Here is a 12,637-nt window from a genome sequence, read left to right as displayed (position 1 = left end):
GCAAAGAAAAACGGCTCGATACTGCACGTTTCGTTTTCATTCATAGCTTCAAGAATCATGCATAGATCATTATTTTCAGAAAATTATCCCAATTAAAATGAGCCCAGAGATACTGTAATCCATGGATGAGATCCAAATATATTACTCATATTGCTATAACACATAAAACCCAACAGGCACAGCACAACAAATAACTTTAGTTTCACTTTGCACTTTTATTAATAACTTCATGAAACATTCATATATCATGCAAAATCATACGTCATTTTTTTCAGAAAATTCTCCAGATTAAAAGGAGCTCAAATTCATCGTAATTTGTTCACTTGATCTAAATATATTACTTACGATATTATCACACACATGAAACCATTCAATTGAGAAAAAAATAGGTTACGTTTCCATTCATAACTTCATGAAACATGCATAGCTCATGGAAAATTAAAATTTCTTTAGATTAAAATGAGCCCAATTATACAATAATCTGTCATTTAGATTTGAAGATATTCGTGATCGAATTAAAAAAAAAAATCCAAATGCGCAGATGCTGCAATATTCTCATGATTTTACCTTTATAACTTCACGATCATGAAACATGCTCTGATTGTGAAAAATGGCATATTATTATTAACAGCAGATTCCAGTCCAAAATAAAAACAATCCATTACGACCTTTCATATGTATGTCATGAATCAGTTGGAGAACTCTATTAAACATTTGACAGAACATAGTGTTACAACCCCTTGGCTCAAGGAGTAGCATCATGAATGGAGAGTCCATACAACATAATCAAATTTGCACAAATTTGTATTTTAGTCAGAAAACAGACATAACTACATTAAGGTAAAACATAAAAAATATAAAGATACAAAAACACAACATGAAGCCTTGGACTGGAGAGCGTGAGAAAGTCCGCCTGACCACCAAACAGCAAGACCAGCAGAGACCAAGCCCCAATCTCCTTCCCTCCCGAGGGTGAGAAAGCCAGCATCTTATAAGCAGCATGGTTAATCACAATCAATCTTCCACACCTGCATCACAGCACTTAACCTAAAGACACAAAAAGTGTTACCCCATGACACCTGCTGGACAAAATAAAGTACTACAGCCCCTTGGATCGTCACAGTAGAATCAGACTCTAACTTTTGACTCTCCTTGCTATATTCGTGGAGTTATGAGTTGGTATTTTTGTGTATAGCACTCAGAAAGCATCAGTATTTGAATAGTATACTTCGGCGAGGCAAGAGCTAAACAAAAAGTCCTGTTTCATTACAAAATACTCTAACTTTTATAAACTTTATACTATCACCACAAAATTGTAATTAATATTTATTAAAAAATAAATATTTCATAAAACTGCTATTTAAATATATTATTTCTATAGGCTATACAAAAAAAGACTAAATAATAAGGCTGAATAAGCTGATCTATAGCATGTTAAATGGTGGTTGCCTGTCTATGAATGGTACACCCCTCTAGGCTCACAGAAGTAGTTTGACCCAAGTCCTCAGCAGCCAATGACATTGACCCGTTCAAACTGATTTTCAACGTGTACTTCACGTGTATTTAACGTGTATTTAACACGTGAAATACACGTTAAATACGCGCTGATTTTTCACGCGTTGTTGACGCGTTGAAATTCACGTGAATTTGACCCTCATGGCCTTCCATACAACTGACGTCGCCTCAAATGACGCGTGATAAGTACGTCGCCTCAACTGACGTCTGCCAAAAAAAAAAAAAAAAAAAAAAAAAAAAAAATATATATATATATATATATATATATATATATATATATTCTAAGTACATCTCTGCATTACACTAACCCTCTAAATAATACATCATCATCGGAGGTGTAATTTTACCAAGTAATAAAATGAAAGAGAACATGTTTTTCTATAATCCAGTAATATAAGTTAAAATAAGTAATATCTGAAGTATACTTTCATGCATATAGTAATGCATTTGATTTTACTTAAGGGATGTATTTGTATTTTACTTAAAGGATAGTTCACCAAAATCAAGAACTTCATAATCAAGTAATCACTGAGAAATCATTTACTCATTTTCATGTCTTTCCAAACCTGCAGGATTTTATTTCTTCTGTGGGACATAAAAGTTATTCTAAGACTTTCCTATAATCCAATACTTTTTCCATGTCCGTCAAACATATGATTTTTGGCTTCCGATAAGTATACAATGGCTCATTTCACTGAATATTACAAAAAACTATCATGACTAATATTTGTAAAACATATCATATATGTATTCATTTAAAAAAATAAAAAATAAAATAAAAAGAGATAACATGATAAACAGCCAAGTATGACCCATACTCAGAATTCGTGCTCTGCATTTAACCCATCCAAAGTGTACACACACACACACCCGGAGAAGTAGTTTATAAATTTATTTTCTGGTATTTTTTTCCCCCATTTTAATTTGTTGACTTCTGCTGTTTTCAGATATCATTACTTAAACATTGTTCGTACTCTGCTTGCTCATGGAATAAAGCAAAGTTAAAAAAATTGACACTGCTTTATTTAATATTGTGGGAAGAGGTCTTAAAGCCATCACAATTCACTGAATCATAATTTTGGATTGTGAGAAATCTATAAATGAAAAACAAAATAATACTAAGAATAAAAATCTAAGTATACTTTCATATTATGATCCAACTGTTTTGATGACTTAAAAACAAAATAGACAATTATTAAATATTTAAACTTGAGTAAAAGTCACAACAAGAAAACCATGTGATGTTTCAGATGAAAGTTTAATCATTTAATAACAAATATATTATCGGTTGAAGTTTTTGTAAATGTTTTACAATACAATCTTTAATCTTTAACTGTTATTTAATTATCAAAAGTACAAATAAAATAATTTAAAAGATTAAATATATTTTGTAAATATAAACACATTTTAATTTTGATGGCTGCAAAAAAAATTATAATAATAATAATAATAAAAAAAATAAATAAAATAAAAATGAAAGTGAAAGAACACCTCCTGCATGAAAAATAATCAAATTAGTAAGTAACCCCTGAATGAAATAACCCAAAAATTATTTAAAAGCTTCGAATATCTCAGCTCTAATGAATGTAAGTAATATTATTTTTGGGCTTTATTTATTTTGCTCATAACTTTATAAAACATAAAACAAAAATAAATACCATAATTTAGATTCTCCTGATTAAAAAGAGCCCCAAATCACTATAATCCGTCATTATCTAAAAATATTCCTATGAAGTTATAACACGCATTAAACTACACAGGAGCTTGGCAAAAAAAAAAAAAAAAAAAACATCAAAGATATCTGTAATGCCAATTTCGTTCATAACCTCATGAAATATCATATATCCTAGAAAAAGGCACGTCATTATTTGCAAAAAATCCATCATTGAGATACTAAGATATCTCTCATAAAGCTATAATACATAAAAATTAATTATGACATGGAGCTGAGCAAAATATTAATTAATTAAATAATATATATATAAAAGAAATAATCAGAGGTTGCACTCCTGTCAAACATGCATAGATCTTGAAAAATGGCACATTCTTTTCAGAAAATTCTTCTGATTAATAATCCAAAATTTACCATAATCAGTCGACCAGATCGATAGATAGATATTCCTCATAAAGAAACATACACATAATTGGATGTCATTATTTTCAGGAAATTCTCCTGATTAAAAAGAGTTTACCATAATCTGTCATAGATCTAAAGATATTCATCATCAAATTATAAACTCCAAGTGTGCACATTGTGTAACTTTCTCGTGGATTTTTATGCTGGTCATGTCATAACACATGCTCTGATTGTGGAAAATGTCATAATTATTTACAGCAGATTCTCACAATTGAAATGAGTCTAAAATCAAAACAACCCATTTCGTATTTCGTGTGAATAATACCTAAACCCATGAATTAAAGAAATCAGTTGGAAATATCCTTTGAACACTTGGCAAGCAGAATATAAAACCTAGAATGTTTCTGTATTTGATCTTTTATATAACTTATATAAATATATATAATTAAAGAAATTAAATATTTTTTTTTTTGTGCCATGTACCCTAATATGTCAGAAACATCATACAGCTCAGTTAGTCGTTGTCATATGTAATTTGAAAGGTCTCATAGTAAAATAAAACAAGTGTAATTATTTAGGACTTTGACTAAACTTGAAATTCAAAACAAAAATTTCTAAACTGTCAAGGACTAAGAGAAAGGCTAGCTTGGTTCCAAATGCTGTAAATTTTGATTACTTCATGATATCACCATAAAATGTAATTCACATACATGAATGAATCATGTAGAACATCACCAAAAATGAAATGTTCTCCTACCTTATTTCAGACAGGAACCACTTTGGCAAGTTTACTTGAGTATATTGAACACAATTTATCTTTGGCGGTATGGTTCCTTATGTGGGTTCTTGCTCACAGAATAATTGAACATACAAGAGCTTTAACATTAACCCCCTGGAACCATGAATTTAGAAATATATAACAATTAAGACTTTTAATGAAGCAAACAGTGATAATCATGTAGATGTGGCAGAGGGACGTCTATCCTGTAGCCTGGTTATGAAGATGGGTGTTTCTCAACAGTGAGGTCCATACCAGCTAAGACTTGAAAGCCTTAGTGATCTGAAACAAAGAAGACGACAGCCAGAAGGTGCGCAGTAATGTGCTCATGCTTATAATGGGGAGGGAGGGAGGGTTGCAAGCCGTTGAGCATACTTACCGAGCAGTGGTGCCACGTATATATATGTCCCGTGTCTAATAGGAGAGAGGTGGTGATTGGAGCGATTTGACAGATATCCACATCAGCTGTTCACAGCCTTGCCTCCATGGCCTGACTGAACTAACGCTGCGCTCGATTTATCTTGAGATAAATATAAGAGAGATATAAAAAAATATCCCTTGACCACGCAAATTTCTCTTACATTATATCATCTATTTCTCCACATGAGAATATTCAGAGGGCAAGGATTTTTCCCTCTAAAAATATAGAAAGATTTGTATCAAGTGATACCATCCTTTTGACTCTCCTTGCTACAGTTTTTGAGTTATGAGTCATTATTTTTGTGTATGTCAAAGCAAAAACAATACCTTCACTGAGGTGAAGCCTCAGGGCTAAAAGGGTTCAAACTGTCTATAATCAGAGTAAATTGGGAATAGGTCAGGCTATCAGGTTTGACTCATCAGAAAGCGATACATCAATTCTATGCAGTGATGCCACGGATTCTCTCAGATAGTCAGAGACAATGGAAATGTGTGATGTGCTCAGAGTCCAACATTTGTTATTGGATGGGGGTTTATCAGAGCAAGAGGCATGGGTGACTGGCATGTGTGAGGGTACACTGACATGGAGGCATTACATGTCATTGGTATTGTACAGAGACATATACTGCCATCAAGATGAGATCTTTTAAGAGAAGTCCATGGTTATTAGACCAAGACAACGCCAGATCTCTTTCTGTCATTCTCTCATTCATGTGCTACAACAGCATGGTTTGGTAGAGACAGGGTGAATGTGCTAGATCAGTCCAGATCTGTCTCCTATATTGAACATCATGAACCCTAACCCATCATGAAAAGGACATCCAGGCAATGATGACCACAGACTGATGAGCAGCTGAAGTCTTGTAAAAAACTATAAGTATCTTCGATTTACAAACAATTAAACATTGTAATTTAAAAGAGAGTTGCTGGGACACAGTGTTAAACATGTCTCTGTCCCAGTTATCTTATATTTACAGATTACCAATTATTTGGTCAGTCAAAACATTGAAAATCTTTTCTTTGCACTTTTTCCAATCAAATAAACGTAATAGAATTACGATTTTATTATAAGATCTTGATTTTATTGCATTTTAAAAATCTTTTTTTCTGATTTGGGGTTGTATTTAATCCTATCTTGATGTTTTATGTCTTATTGATGTCTATAAAAGTCAATGTAATGATAAATATAAAATTCAAAGATTTCTATGTACTGTAATTATATAAAACTATACTGTCTGCACCATAGTTATGCAAATGAAGTAGATCATCGCGTTTGATTCAATTCATAAGGATTAAAACTTCTCGAAGCACATTTGGGTTAAAATCAATCCCATGGCGCCATCTAGTGGACAACATTAATATCACAGCCTTAGCGTCCCAAATATTATAAATTAATAAACCTAAGCATGTTTGCTTAGAACGACTTTGTTCTCGACGCAATTTAATGTTAAAGATCGAATGTCTAATGAATATCTATTATAAATACAACTTTATTTCTGTTTAAATTACACTCTTCTATGTCAAGATCACAAGGAAACAAGAAAGAAATGTAATTCAAGCAGAAATCATGCATTTCCTCTCATTTTTCCCTACTTTTTGTAGCATCCAAGCAAACTGAACATTAATGTGCTGTACTTCAACACCAACTTAACAGATAAAAAGAATTTATCAAACATAAAATAGACTTCATGCAGTAATTATTATGCACTATTACCACGTTTTGGGAAATATCTAAATAACAACCTGTTACAAATGCATCTACTGTAATGCAAACTTTACATTTCGTGTAAAGCGACGTATATTGAGACTACATATATATCAGGCGTCTTGTGAGGCGACGTATATTGAGACGATGTATATATCAGGCGTCTTGTGAGGCGACGTATATTGAGACGGCGTATATATCAGGCGTCTTGTGAGGCGACGTAGCTAGTTCAGACGTACTTAGTACACATACTATTTTTGATAAATTTCTTACTTACGCCGTCGTCACGTCACCTATGATTGGTTCAAACAGTGATGTCGCCGTGACGTCGCCGTGGGTCTGTCGTCTGACGTCTCTATCAATCCCATTCAAAAATTCACACGGGCTGACAGCAACGGAAGGGTAGACTGCTCCTTCGCCTTCTTCAGGGTAGACTTAGAAAAGTCATTATCTACCCGCCATAATCGGAAACACCAGGTGGAGGAATTAGGAAATCCTGCGAAGGCAGAGCATCTCAAGCACTTCGGAGGGCCCTTTGTGTACTTCGGAGACCGGTCTTCGAAGTCCGTGGCCTTCGAAGTGAGTAGGCTACACTCAACTTTGGGACACAGCAATAGTGTTTTTTTTTTCTTCCACATGGAAGTCAATGGCTATCTACGGAGCCCCTAAGGGTCATTGTGGTGGAAAAAAAATCAGAGTGAGTGAATAAATTTGGGGTCGAAGGAAAAATATTTTTTTGATTTTTTGTGTTCTCTCGCAAAGATATTTGCGTTCTCTCGCAAAACCAGCTCCAGCAACACTTCCTGTTTACTTTACAGCTTGTAGTGGTTCATACAGCTCCATACGTCCTAAATGGAGCAGTTCATAGAGTTTTGTTTTGAGAAGGGGCTGTCGCGCTCTTTTAGGTATATTGTATTATTAATGATTTGTTTGAATGTTCGCCGGTTCCCGCCTTCTCCTTCCCGTGACTACAAACGTTTGTTACACACTGGATGACTAAATTCAGTAAAACACCTTATTAATAAAGCATACATACAAGCAGAATAGCCAAGAATATGAACGTAAGCCGGTAAACTGCACTTTAAGCGTAGGCTATCCCTAGAAAGAAAACATTTTATTAATGGACTAATTAGTCCATTATAAGACAGTGGTATAAAAAGGCAGAATTTGGTATAAATTTTATTAATAAATTATAGGCTACATGAAATCAGATAAGCCCAGAAGAACAGCAGAAAACGCTGCTTACGGTTATTTAAAAAAAAAGCCCAAATATATGCTATAGAATTTATTAAAAAAGTATATTCTGTGTGCATGCAAGCAAAATTGTATGATAAACATTTTCTACCCTAGAAAACGTGCTTAACGAGGCATAATATAAGAAAAAAAAATATATTGTATAAAAATAGGCAACAGGCAATTAACACTGTAATCAATTAAGCCAGTGTTTTTTAAACCTTTTACAATGGTGTACCCCCCTAGGGCATTTAGCCTAACATTCTTAGCCCCACTTAGACCACAGTCACACCTTTTCCGTTAAGGGACAATATTTGCCCCCTTAAATTGATTTATAGATTAATTTTTACTGTTATAGAGGCACAGTTTTTTCTAGTCTTATTAATTGTATATGTTATGTTTTATGACGAAACACCGCTATAGCTTTGAGACACACATTCTGTTGAGGATTTTGTTGGAACTATTATTTCGTTGTAAAATACAATATGGACAATATTGTGTTTAAATGTAGGCTTCTTTTAAAATTTAAAATTTACACTTAATATTGCCTTTTTTGTTGAGCTGTTAGGCCTATATAAAATCAATGTCACATAGGCTATGCAATATTTTGGATATTCAGGGAAAATTGCATTCTCGTGTAGGTTCCAGAGCGAAATGAGAACGTAACAGTGTTCACTTTTAAACATTTCTATTATAATCTTTTATATTATTGAATCTTCAAACTGAATTCAAAATCCAATTATGCCCTACTGTAGCCTAAGTGATTTGATCGCGTTAGCGGCTCATGCACACATATTCATTGCAAGTGCGGTCTGTTCATTATTAAAATAAAGAATCACCAATACAGATAAAACGTTAGACAGTAAATTTAATTAATCTGTATTATGTCTTTAGCGTGAGCCCCAGCCCACTCCAGTGCTGCACATTTTTGTTCATTATGATTTTTTTTTTCCCGTCGATATTGGAACGTACAGAGCCCAGTTATTTTAATCAATAATGGTTTAACTTCAAAAACATTGCGAATATGGAAACATTTGGATTTGTGATGAATGAGAGCGGTACGTGAGCCCATACTGTCACGTACGGTGATACAGGAAACACAGGAGAGATCCAAGTGCAGGTAAGAGGTTTATTGAAGGCTAATCCAAAAGGGTAAACAGTCCATGCAGGGTCAAAACCAGGATATCCAAAAAACATCAAAACCAAAACAAGAACACACGGCAAGAGCAGACTACGAAAAGTATCACACATAAGACAAGGACTCCGTGACACAGACTCAGACAGACCAGGTATAAATACACAGAAGGATGATGAGGGAACTGGAGACAGGTGGGGAACAATCAATTAACTCAAACAAGGAGGAAGGTGACAAAATAAGGGAACAGGAAGTGATAAGGTGACAGACACAGTGGAAAAGGAGGACACCTAGTGGAAACCCAGGGAACACAACCCAGACACTGTGACAGTAACCCCCCTCTACGGAGCGGCTCCCAGACGCTCCAAGACAGACACAAAACAGAGATCAGGAGGGAGGCGGACAGGTGGAGGCTCAGGGGGAGGGACGGAGGGCCAGAAAAGAAAAACATGGGGAACAGGCACCAGAATGTAAACACAAAACAGGAAGACCAGGAGGGAGGAGGACCGGAGGAGGTTCAGGGGGAGGGACGGAGGGCCAGACTAACAGAGGGGAACAGCATCGGGCACCGCCTCGGCCTCCAGAACAGCAACGGACACTGCCTCGGCATCGGGCACCACCTCAGCCTCCGGAACAGCATCGGGCACCGCCTCGGCCTCCGGAACTGCCTTGGGCACCGCCTCGGGAATTTCCTCCTGGACGGCAGCAGCCCACCCCAGCAATGTCCTCCTGGACGGCAGCAGCACGCCCGGAAACGTCCTCCTGGATGGCAGCGGCCCGCTCGGGAACGTTCTCCGGGCTTTGAGGAACGGTAGACGCCTGTCTCCTCCTCCTCCGCCCTCTATGATGGCGAGTCGGTGGCACCGTGTCTGGAGACTCAGGCGTTGAGTCGGCCATCTGGGCTGGGCTGGCGGCCATCTTGTGCTGTGGCTCTAAGCTGGCGGCCATCCTGTGCTGTGGCTCTGGGCTGGCGGCCATTTTGTGCTGTGGCGCTGGGCTGGCGGCCATCTTTTGCTGAGGCGCTGGCTCAGCAGCCATGACGTGAACCATCTTGGGAATCTCTAGGATCTTGGATAACATCTCGAAAATAATCGAGAAAGGTGTCAGCGGCCATCTTGGGCGTTGGTGCTGAGCTGGCAGCCATCTTGCACTGTGGTGTGAGGCTGGCTTCCATCTTGCCTCGTGGTGCGGGGTTGGTGGCCATGCACCGCAGCGACGCTGGGTTGGCGGCCATCTGGTGCTGTGGTGTTGGACCTGCGGCCATCAGGGGCAGTGTCGCTGGCTTTCTCCTTCTGCCCTGGTGAGACGGCGGCTCTGGTCCCTCCCACGTGAGAACCCAGACACTGTGACACATACTTTCAGTTTCTCTTTACATTAGGTTTTGGCTTGTTTCTAGCTGTTCTGGGCTTGTCTGCTTTCCTGTGCATAATAGGCTATATTTTATTACTGTTTACCATATTTTTGGCTTTTAGCGTATACTGTATTTGTCCATTAACCTCCCTTAAGCATAACCTTTCTATAGCCTGACGTTTTTTAATGGGGGAGAAACGTTGCATTACTGCTATTTGCTTTACTGATAGCTGTAAGGTTATCAATATTACAATTGTTATTAGTTTTAAAAGTATTTATTAGGCCTTACCGAATTGGGCCTCCAATGTCTCTGTTAGCTATCCACATTAAGCGTTTTAGAATGTCCCAAAACCATGTCTTAAAAGCTGACTGTAACCTATAATATATTTGAACTTGAGTCCAAGTTTAAAATAAAACTGTTCTGGGCTTATCTGCTTTCATGTAGCCTATAATTTATAAATAACGTGTATACCGAATGCTGCCGTTTTATACCACTGTCTTAGAATAGACTAATTAGTCCATTAATAAAGAGTTTTCTTTCTAGGGATAGCCTAAGGTGTGTAGCTACTGAATTTAGTCATCCAGTGTGTAACAAATGTTCGTAGTCACGGGAAGAAGGAGGTGGGAACCAGCGAACATTCAAACAAAACTTTAATAATACAATATACCTAAAAGAGCACGACAGCCAAACCAAAACCCAAAATAAAGTCGGAGCCTGGACCTCTCTCGTCCAACACTGTCATCAGTCCCTCCTCCGAAGCTTCTGCGGCACTTGATAATGGCGCAGGTGCTCCACCGGCCTCACTCAGTCCCCTCGGCTCTCGTCACACAGTGTTTTACATTAAGCGTTTTACTATGTCCCAAAACCGTGCCTTAATAAAGATGAACTGACTATTTCTCCAAGTTCAAAACAAAACTCTATGAACCGCTCCACTGTGGACTTGTGGAGCTGTATGAACCACTACAAGCTTTAAAGTAAACAGGAAGTGTTTGTCTGAACTCAGCTGGTTTTGCAAGAGAACGCAAATATCTTTGCGAGAGAATGCAAAAGTTTTGCGAGAGAACACAAATATCTTTGCAAGAGAACGCAAAAAATCAAAAAAATATTTTTTTTCCTCCCATACCCCAAATTTTTTCACTCACTCCGTAGCTATCAGCAACTGTTTGGTTATAAACATTCTTGAAAGTATCTTCTTTTGTGTTCAACAGAAGAAAGAAACAGACAAAAGCAGGAATAACGAATCTTAACCTCTAAACAAATTCACTTCAGATTTCAGCATAAAATGGTTCCCCATCGAGGGAGAGACGATGCGTCGATAACGCTTTGGGAACGCATTCTGCGTGAGTGTGTCTGAAGCATTCATGTCAACTAGTCCAATGGCGAGAGTGAGCGTCAGGAGTGACGTCATGACCAGGAATTGATAAAAACCCCAACCGGAGCAACCGGTGTTAGCTTTCTGTGCCTCAGCAAGCGATCTGTGTCAAACCTGTCTGTCATATTTACTGTTGTCTTGTTCAAAGTTTATATATCATGGCGAAGCAACTATTCAAACCGTGTGCTTCTCCCTGCCGGCGTTATTTAACGGGTGGAGATACACACAAGCTTTGTGTAGCTTGTTTGGGAGTGGAGCATGCGTTATCAGCCTTCGAGGAGTCTGATTGCCCGCATTGTGAGAAGCTTTCGCTTCGCATGCTCCGCTCCCGCTTGTCACTCTTTGATGAGAAGAGCGGCGAGCCTCGCGCTCCTCAGGGGGCAGTACCCGCTTCTGCCAAGGCAGAACGGAGAATGCATTCCTGGGGTTCGCAAATGGATCTCTCAGCGGGGTTGGAGATGGGTCCGAGGGCTCTTTCTCCTCCCTTACCTGAGAGATCATAGCTCAAACTCCGGTGTCGGAAGCCCGCCCCGCGGCTTCTTCCGCCCGGGGGGAGAGCTCATTGCTTCGTTGCTCTAGCTCCGAGGAGTTAGATGTAACGGGCAGTGAAGGTGACACAATCAGAAGGGAAGAGGATTCGCCATCTCTTTCCCCAGCATATGAGGAGTTGGTTGATGTATTAACACGAGCTGTAGATAAGTTACATATATCTTGGCCATCTGATAAACAGAGCGCTCGTCCTAAAAGCAAATTAGACGAGCGTTTTCTGTCTTCTAAAACATCTCCTACATCACGGGGTCTCCCTTTTTTCCCTGATCTTCACAGTGAGCTGTCTAGATCGTGGAATAAGCCATATTCATCACGTCTTTTCAGCCCTCAAGTGCGCATTTATTCTGATATAAGAGGGCTGAAAGAAAATGGTTACGCTCGCGAGCTATCTTTCCCCTGGTTTAGCGTCATCTATTAAGAACCCGACTTTGCCCACGAAGCTTTTAAAGATCACATCTAATTTAGTGGGTAAAGCTTACACAGCAACAGGTCAGGCTGGAGC

Source organism: Carassius carassius, chromosome 48 (genome assembly GCF_963082965.1).
Source record: "Carassius carassius chromosome 48, fCarCar2.1, whole genome shotgun sequence".
Lineage (NCBI taxonomy): Eukaryota > Metazoa > Chordata > Actinopteri > Cypriniformes > Cyprinidae > Carassius > Carassius carassius.
This window is presented reverse-complemented; position numbering follows the sequence as displayed.